Here is a 14552-nt window from a genome sequence, read left to right as displayed (position 1 = left end):
CCCCTGTTTTTTTATGTTAAGGATCCCAGCAGTGGTATTCTGAAATATTCTCTTGAATTTGTGCATTTAAATTTTATTGCAGTGGTATAGATGAATGCCACTGTTGGCATCCTTAAATTTTATTTCTGCTCACCAAGGTTAATCATGATTGTCTATATCTTTTTTATAGTAATCACTTTTGAATTGTGTTCAGATATGCAGTTTCAGGTGTAATCATCAGAGCTGGTTAGTCAGGCATTCCAGATAGTGGTTCTTTTCAGAACCTTTTTTAAAGGGTTGGTTAACTACCTCAGTAGCAGAGGATTGAACTATACCCTGTCTGTACTGTACATAGAAAATCTTTGTAGATAAAAGCAAGGCTTGTTAAATATGATATGAGGGTAAGATTTTAATATACCAAATGTAACATTCTTAGTTGCCTTTAGTTTCAGAGGCTTGTAAGACTTCCTCATGACCATCATAACAGGCCTTGCTTTTGTCGTATTTTGTGGCTGAAAAAGCAGCCTTGCTTCTTCAGATATTGTAGTTATTTGGATGTATAATAGTTTAGCAAGATGTTACTTTTGTAAGACATCAGATGTTCAAAAAAAGTGCATCCGAACTTGTACTAAATACTGCAGTGTCCCTTTATAAAAAGTCAGACTAAAACTGACAATTGTACAGCAAAGCCTGACATTTGGATATTTTGAAGTTTTTCATAAATCATAGAAATTAGTATATGGCTGTAGTTTAGCTTTTTAGGTAAAAGGTATGTTTCATTAGTGCATTTCTTACTGCTGATCACTGTAAAAATGTGAATCAGCTTTCCATTTCTTATGCAGGTCATGATAACTTGTAGAGTAGAGTACAATCATTTGTGCTATGTTTTTAATTTTCTAAAGCACCTTGATGACAGTGAGTGTTCAGTGGTGAAGCATCCTCTATTGAATCACCCTCAAAAAATTTTTGGCCAAGTCCTAAGTTGATAGCTTAAAAGTCAAAAGTAAAATTATAGTTTAATTAGGACTTGGTATAAAGAAATCCCTTTTCCCCTTCCCCAAAGGGATACTGCAGTTATATCACATACCCAATAAGGCACCACGATGAAGATCAGAGCTTATACTTAATTAAGGTTTTATACACACCAGTTCCCCAGTAAATGCAAATTTAACAAGAAAATTAGACATGTCATATGTTCAAAATGCTCATGGCAAACAATCATTTTGCATTCCTGCAAATAAAATTGTTTTATACTGTAAGCTGGAGGCGAGTGTAACTTATTTTTGTAATAAAGTTTTTATTTTTTTTATGTGTCATTAATATAAATGTGTGTTAGTATAGAAATCTTCTGGTTTAAAAACTTAGAATTGCACACATTTCAGTATGTTTATTTGTACTTACATAATTTTAGAATAGTGGTTGCCAATAGCCTGTATGTTTCACATTAATTGGTTTTTTTGTTACCTTAATAAACCATTTTAGTATGTTGTATGTCAGTTACTGGGATAGCTGGGACATAGAGTGTAATTTAAAATTTGTCAATAAGTATTCATTGGAATATATGTAAATGTGCCTTGCCGGTTATTGAAACTTACCTACAAAATGAGTATGGGGTGACAAAAATTTGTTCCTGGTGCTTAATGAAACTTTCTGCCACTGATTTTATATATTACCCCGTGCTTTTTAAAAGTACATCTCTCAAATCTTAGTGTAAGTTTGAGGGCTACACAGAACATTTACATTTCATTTTAACATAATGAGTATATAATGGGTTGTGGAAAGTGGGTAAACTAAATGTAGCCTTCAGTAAAATTGAATCTCAGTGTAATCCTTGGTGCTGGTATTTCCCAGATCCAAGGAATTAAATAATCCCATCCAAGAGGTCATTGCCATGCCTATTGGCACTTAACTGTCATACCATTTTTAAGGGACACTGTCAAGGTGTTTAAGTTAATTCTCAGAATTATTTGTTGGGATTTTTAGGACAGGTTTGTTTGATTTTTAAGTAAGAATTGCATTGTCAAAGTTTAAAGATGAACATTTTTGTGAGTTCACAAATGTGTTCTTTAAGAAAATATTAAAATATGGAGCTCTATGGGTTTCCAAGACTATATTTGGCATTCTTAGTTTGGGGACTTGGGAGGGAAAACTGATACAAAGAAATTGTGAAGCATTGATGGTTATCCTTAAGGCTAATGTAAACAGTGGTGATGAAATGTATACACACTCAAGTGAAATTACTTGACAGTGTTCATTTGAATAACTTTGAATTCAAGCCATTATAATTACTTTTAAAATTAAATATCATTTGCACTGTTCTGATAATGGGTGCAGTTTTTGAGCAATATAATCAGAGCTAAATATGCATGTAGTGATTAGTGATGTGAACAATTAAGTTCTGAGAAGAAATACTAACTGTGGTATTTTCAAACTTAAATTTCTGTAGTAAAATCAGTATCAAACTTATCAGAGATCAAGGAAAACAGGCAATGCATATAAACATAATTTTGAATGTTGTGTGGCCTATAAAGCAATAATGCAATTTATATGGAATGTCATGGGATATGAGAAATGGAAATGCAAAAATAACTAATCCTTTAGTAAAAATGTCAACATGTTAAAAGGGGGAATGTTAACTAATGTAGGTTATTGCTATTTGTGATTTGTTTATGGGTTCTTGGCTTTGACAGCTTCAAAGAATGGACAAATGACAAGTTAAAATTTTGTGTATATATTGTCAAGGAATGGGTCTTAAATCCAACAGTAAAGTCCCTTCCTTGGGGTGAAAAGTGTATCCTTAAAGTATTCTGATTGTTAAAAAAGAAAATTTGAGTTTCCTAACGAAAACAGACGCAAGATTTTGTTTCTGCAGACTACTTGGCAATCAAAAATGATCATAAATTTAATTTATCAGTTTTCAGAAAATTGCTTTGTGAGAAAATTGTGTTTATTTGTATTCTCCTAAGCATGCATTTTGTAGAAGATTTTTAGCTGTTGTTACTGAATCAGATGTTAAAAGTGAAGGGAGAATTAGCACAGAAACAGGTATTGTATACCTATGATGGCAGTTGTAGTGTCATGAGAATTTTTCACTGATTATTGCAGATATTACTTAAAATGTAAACATTTTTCTCATGATAAATTAGGAACATAGAAATGGATTGATGGGGTATCTGGGTTTTTCAGTTGTATAGAAGATATTTGAGAAGACATTTAATAGGATGAACATTCAACTACGTGGGCAAAATTGACATTTAGTATAGCTTTTTGACTGCTAAGCCAAAAATCAAACAGAAACAACAAAATACCACCCTGTTATTACAGAATATGACATATAGTCTGTATTTCTGGGGAGAAATTAAAAAGTAGAAGGGCTTCATGTATTAGATAAGAGCTAATTCTAGAAAAAACAGTTGCTCAGGTTCTTAAAACTTCTAAAAATACCCACCATGTCCATTTTCTCCCCAGTTATGTATACCACAAAGTTTTTATCTGACTATAGGATTCAGTGGTGGGTACAAAATTAATGAATACAGAACTTTATGATACACAAAAGAAACAGACTTGTGAGGATGGAATTTAAGGTGTAGTATTTACTCAGTAATCATACCACTCAACAGGGCATGCCACTACTTTAAGATGCTAATTATGAACCATTGCTCAGACATTTTTTTAACTGGGCAAATTAGTAGATGGACTTTTGTGGTCTGTCACTTTTTAAAAGTACTTAGGACATAAAATATATTAGCACCACAGTCTGCCTTCAGTAATACACCTAAAATATTTTTCAAGATGAGGAGCATTCAGTTGGGAAAACAATCTTTTTTTTGCAAATGCAAACCAGTATTATTACTAACACTCTGGGTCTAAGATTAGGTTCTTCTTAACAGTAGTCTGATAAACATTTAGAAGTCTGGCATTGAGAAACAAAAGCTTGTACCTGACTAGTATTTTAATTTAAAAAAATGATTAGTTCTGTTAGTTTATTTAAATTCTTTTACATTTATTTATCCATAGAATTTATATTTATTTCATTCCTTTCATCTCACTGAAAACTGTCTGCAGGCTCTTTGATTTGGATTAGATGTGTGAAGTACTGTCTTTTGCCAAAAACCTCAAATTACCTGTTTTTTTCAAAGTAGTGGGTTTGTGCTTGTTTGGAGATCAGTTAAAAAACTATCTGTACTATCTGTACTGCCTCTGATGTTAAGATTTTATGTATAGCATAAGGAAGCTAGCTCTGACTATATTTTCCTAAGAATAAAGACCTATTTTTGTAGCATGTCTTAGGACCTCCAGGAGTCCAAGAATTATTGTGAGTGTCCTCCATTTCATCATTTTTCACTTAACAGCTTTTAAATAGACACTTGGAATCTTTAGAGATCTGTCGCCTTTTGATCATGCATACATTCAAAGTAGCCAATGGTAAATACAAATTCTCCAGGATAACCCCAATTGAAAGCACATGACTGGGAGATGCATAGAATAAATGTATTGGGCTGGTCTTCACTTAATTTTAATTGTTGATGGAAATGTTCTGTGGTCACGGACATGCCTTTGGATTTGTTGAACCTAATGGTGATTTGGTTTACCTCTCTGGGAACGTGCTTCAGCATCTTGTACTATTGCATTCTCTATAGTCTTACCCCTGGCAAAATTCATTGAAGATGTGAAAATGAGATTTAGGTTTCGAATAATTTAGAAGACAAGAAACAAATAATCTTTTTAAATAATTGTTCTTTTCTGTAACTGCAAATTAGGTTAGGTAAGTGAATTCAGCTTAAAATGTCCTTGTTAAGTTAAACTGACAAATTGTGAATGTTGGGGGACTTGTAAATATTTTTAGGGGTTTTAACTCATACCCCTAGGATTACTTGGTGGTGGTGGTTGAGGGGAATATAGAAATTGTTTTGGTCATTTCATTAGAACCACGTGAAATTTGTCATTTAAATTAGAGTTTAGTTTCTATTTAGGTTTTCTAAAATTTATATTGGTATAAACAAGTTTCGATCATTTTGGAAAGTTCATGGGAGTTTGAATAAGATTTTTTATGAGTATGGAAGAAGTCCTAATAAGTCATTTTGGAAATTAGTGTTTTTACCTAAAAAGTACTTTTAAAACAAGTTCTAATTTAAGGGGAACCGTTAAGATCAGTACAGATCTATGATGTTCATGAATTATTTATTTCTTAGGTTTTCAGTTATATTCTGAAAAGATGATTGACACTTTCACCTTGTTTTGGAGAAAATTGTAGAATGCCTGAAGGAAATCGATACCATTTATGAACTAAAGCCAGTTTTTAGTTTTTTTCAGGGCAAAAAGACAAAGGGTTTGGGATGGACAAACCACTAATATAGATCGCAGAATTAACTAGAGCTTATTGACAATATCTAATTTGTAGAAAAAGAGTTTTGTATATATTGCACATGATAAAAATTGGGTCTTAATAGAGGGTTCCACTGTCACATCCTGTGGTGTCATGATAACTTTTAATTTTTGGTTCTTTCATATTTCGGGTTCTGGGGATTGAACCCAGAGATGCTATTCTACCACGTTCTACATCCTAAGCCCTTTTTAAAATTTTGAGATCGGGTCCCTTTAAAGTTGCACAGACTAGCCTACATGCAATGTCCCACCCTCCTGTGTTGCCACAACCATAGACATGCCTCACAGGCAGGCTTAGTGATATTAACTTGAAATGAGGTGAAGTTTGAATAATCACGGGATTGTGTAACACACATACTGTATCATTTGAAAGCAAAATTGCTAGAGCTAGGTGCTTTATTCTGGCTAAAACTTTTAAGACTTTTAAAAATGTGTATGTGGGACTGGGAGTTTAATCGAAGGCCTTACACATGGCTAGACAAGCTTTGAGCTACATCCATAGCCTTTTTTTGAGAAAGGGTCTCACTAAGTTGCAGAGGGAACAATGACCCAGCAAAGACTAATATTTAAGAGAGAATATCTTTAATATTATCCCTATTGATTGCTCTAATTGGAAGGTTCAGTGATTAGACCCCTAAAATTGCTTTGACTTATTTGAAAAATTAAGAAAGCATATGAACTTTTTTTTTCAGTGTATTTCATATTTGAAATATGCTCTGATAAGAATTGAAAATGAACAGTATGCCAAAAAGTTCTTTATGAAAATTGGTAGAATACACTTAACCACGTGTATGTAATACAGTGTAGTTTTTTAAAAAATTTTTTTAGTTGTAGATGGACACAGTACCTTTAATGGTGTTGAGGGTTGAACCCAGTGCCTCACACATGCTAGCCAAGTGCTCTACCACTGCGCACTCCAGTTCCTACAGTATAATTTTGACATTTAATTCATACCACCTTTGCTTTTTTTCTTAAAGTAAAAATGCACATATATTTGCAGACATGGAATTTTTAGGAATCCTACAATATCATTAAGGACAAGTGCAGTTTCTTCTAAGCAAAGCAACCAACTGGACTTCATGTTTGTTTATACATAGAATTGAGAGGAGTGCATAAAGAGAGGGGCACAGCAAAAGATATTCAGGTTGGATTAGATTCTAATTTTTGATCAGCCCTGTTTAAGTTACACACCACCATCATACTTTTTTTTTTTTGCCTTTAGAATGAAAGCTCTTTGAAAGCAGGGAACCTGAATTAATGGTGCTAAGCAGGCAATTAAAAATACTCTTAAATACTTTTTTTTAAAGTTTGGTAGAAATTAAGTTTACTTGCTAAATTAAGTGACATAATTTGTAGAACCACTTATTTTGCAACAAGGAATGTCTTTAAAATTAGCACAAAGTCTTAAAGACAGAAAATCTCCATTTCAGTTTTGTGATTTATACACAACTTTGTTAGTTTATCGTTAATACCTCGAGTGTAAGTTACAAATTTTCATTTTCCTTATTCAAAATTAGAGAAAAAGGTGTTCCATAAGTCAGCTTACGCAGTGGATCTCAGGAAATCCAGCCCATCAATTTTCTTTCATGTGTAGATAGTATAATTGCATGCTGCTGAGCAATTTGTATTGATATACAAACCTCCATCTATATTTCTATAAGGAAGTGATAGTTCAGGATTGAATTTTGATAGTTCAAGATTGAATTTTTATTTTGCTGATTAAGAAAGTCTAGTTGGTTTTGACTGTAAAGTTTTTTATAAGGGTCTTTCAAGTAGCAATTTGAAGATGAGAAGATAAGTAATACCAAGAAAATTATTCATGCTAGATAACTGATGTCTCAAAGACAGGTATTTCTAAGTAATTTCACACTGCTTCCTATATTTTAAAATAATAGTATAAATGCTTAACATAAGTAGTCTCATTTATCTACCAATTGGTAGAAGTTGAAGTTCAATTATCAGAAAAGGAAGGGTCTGAATTTAAGTTGTCTCACTACCATATGTTTGAGTAGTGGTAAGTAAAGGTGGTTTTATGCTTATATATTTTTAAATTGACTTTTTAACTTGTTAGTATTTTTTTTTCTTTTTGTTGCTGGGGATTGGAACAGAATCTCACTGAGCCTTTATTCTGCCATTGAGATACGTACCTTGCCCCATAGATAATATTTTTAAAATGTTAAACCCTGTAACTGAACACGTCCCAGTCTACTCCCAGAGATGACTCCTCTAGTTCTAGTGGTTACCTTTGCCATCTCTTACAATGGGTAAGTTTAAGCAGCATTTTATTCACCCCCTTGTAAAGAACTACCTTGCGTTAATACTGTTTTCTTTTGCCCATTTAAAACTCAATGTTACATTTACTACTTGAAATACACTTAAGCCTCTGCTTTGCTCCTTACAGAGTAAAATAAGGAAAAGGGTATAGACTATTTTTCTTTTCCTTCATCTCCCAATTCCTGTTAGCTTTTTTCACTGTTCTTAAGTGTATTAAGATTAATTCTTTCATGCCCAGGCCCTATGCTAAAGATAGAACATAACCTAATGCATAATGTACATCATTTTGCCACAGATCCACATCTTTCTGAGGGCAAAATTCTAAGGTACAGACAAAATTAATTCTCTTTATATCTGTCGTGCCTGTATTCATGCTATTAGTAAAATTGAACCACGACTTTGATCTTTTTTCGTGAATTTCTCATTACCTATATTTGGTTAACCAGAAGAAAAACTTTGCCGAGTTATTACTGTACTTATCTTGCTTAATGCTGTAATCTGCATATGACTCATACTTTTTTCCATTGCATTGCTGAATTCCACTATTTGTTATATTCTGTAGCTTGCTCTTAGATCTACATTTTTGCCTTTTCTGACAATGTTTTCAGAAAAGTCGTATGAACTGTAAACTACATTGATGCCTACTGGGAAATGTCTGTCGCAGCCTTTATTTATTTATTTATTTATTTATTTATTCATTCATTCATTCATTCATGTATGTACGATACGTACGTACAGTACTGGAGGTTGAATTTAGGACAGCTCTACCCGAGTCCCTCCCAACACCCCCAGCCCTGCAATCCTTTAAAATTTTGAGAACAGGGTCTTGCCAAGTTGCCCAGCCTGGCCTTGAACTGCATAAGCCTCCAAAATCATTGGGATTACAGATGTGACCACCATGCTTAACTTAACTCTTGCTCTTGATTGAAAGTTCAGAAGGGATTCTGGCTACAATGTTATTTTCCCATCAGAACTTTGGAGGCATTACACCATTGTTCGTAGTGTATAGTGTTGGTAAATCTGTGAGCACAGTTATTACTTTGTAGGTAATCTGCTTTTTTCTTTTGAAACTGTTAAAGATATTTTCCCCTTTTTTATTTGGTTTCTACCATTTCATGAGACAAGTCTGTGTGAGTCTTCATTTATTTGCTTTTAAGTGTTGAGCTCTAGAGAATTTTGCTTTTAATATTTTTTCCCCTTGTCTTTTGAGCTTGGATTGAAAAAGTCGGACTGGATTTATTCTGGTTTTTAAAAAACTTTTTCTAGTCTATTGCTAGCTTTTTGTATTTCATAAAAAATTATTTTTCAGTGCATGTAGGGGTTTTAAACCTAAGCAAAACAGTAGTTCTTTTTTATATGCACTGTCTGTCCTCCCCACGCCATTTTTTAAGAGAGTAGTTCTCTCATTATGTCGCCCTGGTTAGAGTTCAGTGGCTGTTTCACAGGCACAGTCTCACTACTGTTCATCAAGTGCAACCTGTTAGTTTCTGATCTTTGGGAAAGTACACTACAGCCCTAAAGTCTCTTGGGCTCAAGAGTTGATTACTGTTGAATGCTAGAGATTGTTTTAAAAGTTAGCACTCGGTGGTTAAGCATTGCCTCACTTGTGCAAAGTCCTGGGTTTGATCCTCAGTTCTAGCAAAGACAAAAAACAAAACAAAACAAAAAAAACAGTTTCTGATCCGATGGGTTGAAATGGAGTTCACGTTGATTATTTTCTTTCTTCCCTTTTTTTTTTTTTTTTTTTGTATTTCTGATTTTTCTCCTGTCTGGTGGTTCTTTATTTTTATTATGAAAGGATATTGATAATAGTCTGATGTTACTGGACTTATCCCCTGAGGTGGCTGGCTTCAAGTTCTGTGAGAACATGAGGACTAACAAGCTTTATTTTTAGCTCTCCTTCACTTGTATAAACCGGAGATCTTTCCTTTTCTTTTCCACTTACCCTTCTTGTGGAACATATCTCGTTCTTTGTAACCCTGAGTACCAAGTCAATTTGGAGTCTCATTTTCTCTGCTTATGTATGATGAAATATATATTTTATCTTATGTACCTAAATTATGCTATTTAGTATAAAAAATGCTAGTTTTAAATGGAACTGAGTTGTGAAATAATATAGTACACATAGTAATTTGGAGGAAAATGATCTTAGAGCTGTATTATCATATTTGTATCACTGCTTATTTAGCATAATCTAGGGAAAAGACCAAATAAGTCTTACTTGAAAATAGCACCAAGCATACCAAAACAGTACATAGAGGACTTGTGAACAATAGTACATGTGACATTCTTGACTGAGGAAAGCAGTTATTTTGAAAGGCATCTTTGGGAATAGTATGGTAGCTTCAGGAAAATGACATTTTCGGAGGTTTCAGAAATCACTGGGAATTCCCCCGTCCCCACCCCATCCCGTTTTAGTAGTTTACATGCATGTCTTATTTTACTAGGTAAAGAAACTTAATTCCTTTTGGTGGCAGGAATCTCTCAAATCTGCTCTCCAGATTTGATGTTCTGAGATTTGGTGAGAGTCCATGTTTATCCTCTTGTGGAATATATTTTATGTTGTTGTATGTTCTTTCTTTGACGATTAAGGAGTCCAGGTCTTCAATTTTTTCTACATAAAGGCAAGACAAACACCTGGGGGCATTTTGTCCGTACTTAAAGACCTCTTCCAAGCAGTAAAACATTAGTTTTTATTTAGGTTTTGTGGTATTAAACTTGGCGGTTATTAAAGAAGAAACTGACTTTCAAGGTATTTGGGTGCCCCAAATCTTGGCTTTTACGATGATAATAGTGTCTGGCCTATCACATACACACGTGTTCATATGTACATCTAGTCATAGAAACATACCAAGAAACTAAAGAAGAAAATAAATCATCTCAAACAGTAGACCTGGATCTTTCAATTAAAATTGATGGACAGTTAACACTAGTTTTGCAATGTTTCTCATTGTTAGGGATTTCCCTCTCAGAATGGTTAAACTTGCATATTCATTTTTCACATAATTAGGTATAGGTTGTTGAAGTAAAAAAAGCATGTTTTAATATAATATAGATATTTCCCTCTTCAATATTTCTAGATGAAAACAACATTTTTTCCTAATCAGTTAATGGAAACAACTTCGTACACATATTTAACCTCTGGACTGGAGTTTCCTTACCCACACAACGATGATTATATTAAGTTTATTATTTTTCTAGCTTTCAACATTATATGAGATAAACCTGTGTTTTATGCTGATATTTTTCTTAATGCTTTTGTAGTGAAGGCTTATTTCCACAAAATGTAAGAAATCTTGCATTAAGTTTTTTATTCATTTTGTAATGACTTACATGTAAGAACATTTCTGGTATATTATTTTGATATCTGTACTCTGAGGAAAAAGTAGGGTAATATTTCTTTTACAGTTCAAATAATACTGAAACCTGTAATGAGCATTATCAACCTTTCATAATTCACAGAGCATTATTTCAAAGTTATTTCCAGGTTCCCTAAATTATTGTGTTAATGTACTAGTTGGGAGTCAGCATGAGTTATGTAGATGTCAACTAACATGCTTTTGTGGTAGTAATTTAAAATTTGGAAATAGTGGTGCTTTGTGTTTTTGCATTGTTGTTTTGGTACTGGGGATTAGACCCAGGGCCTTGCATATGGTAGGCCAGAACTCTTCCACTGAGCCACAGCCTACCCCTTTTTAATTTTTAAATTTTGAGACAGGGTCTTGCTAAGTTACCCAGGTTGGCCTCGAACCTGCTAACCTGCCTCTAGATTATCTGGGATTACAGGCATGTGCTACCATGCCAGGCCTGCCAACGTGTTTATTTCAAGTCTCTCTTGAAATTTTAGGCAAATTAATTCTCATGTAATATACTGCTAATGTATTAAGGAACCTGATCAGGAAATACAAGGCAGTCTAACTTCTAAACTGACCTTGCCTATATTGTTAATTAACACGTTCTTTAAAAATCAGCATATAATCCGATATTTCATAGGTATTATTTCTGAGTACCAGTGATTCTCCTCCCTATTCAACAATAAACTGTAGGTTGAAATCCACATAATTACGTGTCAGAATAAAGTGTTTTATTGTACTCTTTTCTGGTAAGGTTGGTGGTTTTAAAATCATTCCCTTTAAGTGGGTTTTCCTCATCACTAATTTTTTGGGGAGTGTGGGAGGATCATGTTATTGAGGATTGAATCCAGGGCCACATGCTTGATGTCCTACTGAGCCATATTTCTAGCCCTCACCCATCTTTTTTTTTTTTTCCCCCAAGCACCAGTTTTGTATTTTATTTAGAGATGGGGTCTCACTGAGTTGCTGAGTGCCTCACAGTAGCTGAGGCTGGCTTTGAACTCTTGGTTCTCCTGCTGGGATTACAGGCGTGTGCCACCATGCCCTGCTCACCCATGTTTTTAACAACTGTTCACAAGATACCAGTATCCTGTCGTTCGTTAAATTACTTAATCTCTCTGGACATTTGTTATATAGAATGATAGCCTTTTTCAAAAATCTCTTCGGCACTTGTTTGACTATCCTCCTACCACTCTGTTCTTATCTGTCCTTATTTCTCTAGTTGCCTCCTTGATCCCATCTTATTACAGCTTCACATTACCTCTAAGTGCACTCTTAATGTCAGGATTTGCAGTTCTGCATTTCAGCTGCCTGCTGTACATTGGAGTGCTCTCTGTCAGCATTTATGTCCTGTCAGTTAATCATTCACCTTTACTGAATAGTCCTGAAATGTGCTATCCAAGTCCTACCCATTCAAGATCTGGCTGAATTTCTAATTTATAAATATGTTGAATGGCTCCTGAAAACCAGATTTCTTAAATAGCAATTTAATTATACTGGCTTTGGACATCTAGTTCTAAAGTCTGTAATAGCACTATTATAAAATGTAAGCTGCTATGTAATGTAAAAGTTATAATTTGACCCTAGTTAATCTTATAGCATTATCTTCCAATAATATTGTCTGAGCAAACTGATTGCCTTGTCTTTCTTTGGTTCACCTCACATTTTTGATGTTGGAATTCTATATATAAAACTGCTTAAAGTTGTGGGCAAAGCCATAGTTTTGAGACATCTGGCAACATGTGACTTGCAAGAATAATCTTTAGAGTCATTTAAATTATTACTGCTACCCTTCTAATTCATTTTCTGGCTGTGTATGTGGTAACCACAGTCTTCACCAACTTTGCCATGATAGTTTCATATAGCTTTATATAATGGGACAAAAGCTATGGACCTTGGCAGAGGCCACAAAGATTTAAATAGATTTAGGTTTGGATTAGTTAGTTTTTTTTTTTTTTAATTAAAATGGAAGTGATATAACTACCTTCTGAACATCTGGAGATAGAATTCTAAATTACCTTGAATACTTAGGCCATATGACTTTCTGATAATGCTCAAAATTCAGACTGTTTGGAATGTTTTCCGTGAGTTAAACCTCACAATTCTCAGCTATATCCAGGTGCGAGGTGTTTTATAGGTGCTTTAATTTTTGTATTTTATTAAGTAGCTAGTGAGAGAAGAAAGCATTGCAAAGCCTTTCTAAAATATTTTCAGGAGTTACTGAAGTAAGATGAAATCTATAGTTTAACATTTAGAGTTTTGAACATTTTTCTTTATCTAAAAAGAAGCCACTGTCTACCAAACAGATGGGGTGTTTTCCTTATTTACACAAAAGCATTGGCCACTTTGTACAGATAATGTTTGTGATTATGTTTGTGATAGATTATAAGTGCCTTTCCCAATCTGATATTTATAAACAGGTGAGTATATTTTTAGTTGCCAGGCAATTACTGACAATTAAATTTTCTGAAATTAGGAACAACATCTACTTCCGTGAAAGTGAGGTTTGACAGTCTAGCTGTCTATATAACTCAGAATTACTTACTCTTTCTTTTTTTGGTGCTAAGATAATAAGATCACACAGAACTTCATAGTAGTAACAGCTTTTACCCAGGGAGTATCTACTTGAGCCACTGGTTCTGTAATGTTCTTCATATCTTCCTAATGGAGGTTTTACTTCTGGGCTACAAAAATAAGAGGGTTAAATGTGAAAATAACATTTTCATTTTAAACATCTCAGAGCTCTACTATAAAAATCCATAATATATCTTCCTTGAATTACATACATTTAAACAAGTTCCTTTTTGAAAATGAAGGAAAGGGACAATACTTGCAGTCAGTTTAATGACCTTTTTCACAGGTGTTATATCCAGAGGTTGATAGGATGCAGGGAGGAAAGAGTGTTATGAAGTGTAAAATTAAGGCTATAAAAAATAATAATGCCACAAAAGGTAAATTATGGACCTTGATTACTTGAGATGGGGGTGGGTGGGGAACCAGGGCACACTCCTGTGATAGAAGAGCATGTTCCAAATTATAGGAAGCAGCTGGAAGGGAAGGACTGAAATGGTTTGTAGGGATAGTGTATGTAATCACTTCTTTTCATCTTACATGCATGCCATACAAATAATGGACCTCAACATGTTAAAATGTGATTTACATTCAGGCCATCAAAATTAAGTAGTATAATTATGGGGATTCAGGTACTCAACAGTACCTTTCAAATTCTTGTGCCAACATAAAAAGCAATTTGTGCAGATTGCTGGCGGGGTGGGTTAAATTAGGTGGAAATATTTCAGATACTTTATCTACTGCCGCTTAACTTCTGAAAATTAAGTGAAAGAGATAAGTCCCATTCTTTGCTCAAATTACTATCTTCCCACAGTCCTTTCCAGATCATCACCAGCTGAAAATTTCCCCAATATCTGCCATTAAAAAAAGACTCAGTTACAGCCTTTATAATTTGCCCTGTATTTTACAGTATTTCTATGTATGACTTGTCTCCACTAGATTGTAAGCCTTCGGAGGTCAGAAATGCATCTAAATTCATTGTATCTTTCA

General features: G+C 34.0%; 1 protein-coding gene across 4 annotated transcripts in view; it reads left to right on the top strand.

Annotated features, from left to right (window-relative positions):
* The window catches only part of LOC107153585 (synaptotagmin binding cytoplasmic RNA interacting protein), a 27872-nt gene extending 23611 nt beyond the window's left edge, over nucleotides 1–4261 (top strand). For all 4 annotated transcript variants that reach the window (XM_015499148.2, XM_015499139.2, XM_048805401.1 and 1 more), the window contains exon 11: nucleotides 1–4261. This exon is cut by the window's left edge. The gene's annotated coding sequence lies outside the window, so the exon portion shown is untranslated.
* Nucleotides 4262–14552: the final 10291 nt, after the last annotated feature.

This window comes from Marmota marmota, unplaced genomic scaffold (genome assembly GCF_001458135.2).
Source record: "Marmota marmota marmota unplaced genomic scaffold, marMar, whole genome shotgun sequence".
NCBI lineage: Eukaryota > Metazoa > Chordata > Mammalia > Rodentia > Sciuridae > Marmota > Marmota marmota.
This window is presented reverse-complemented; position numbering and strand designations above follow the sequence as displayed.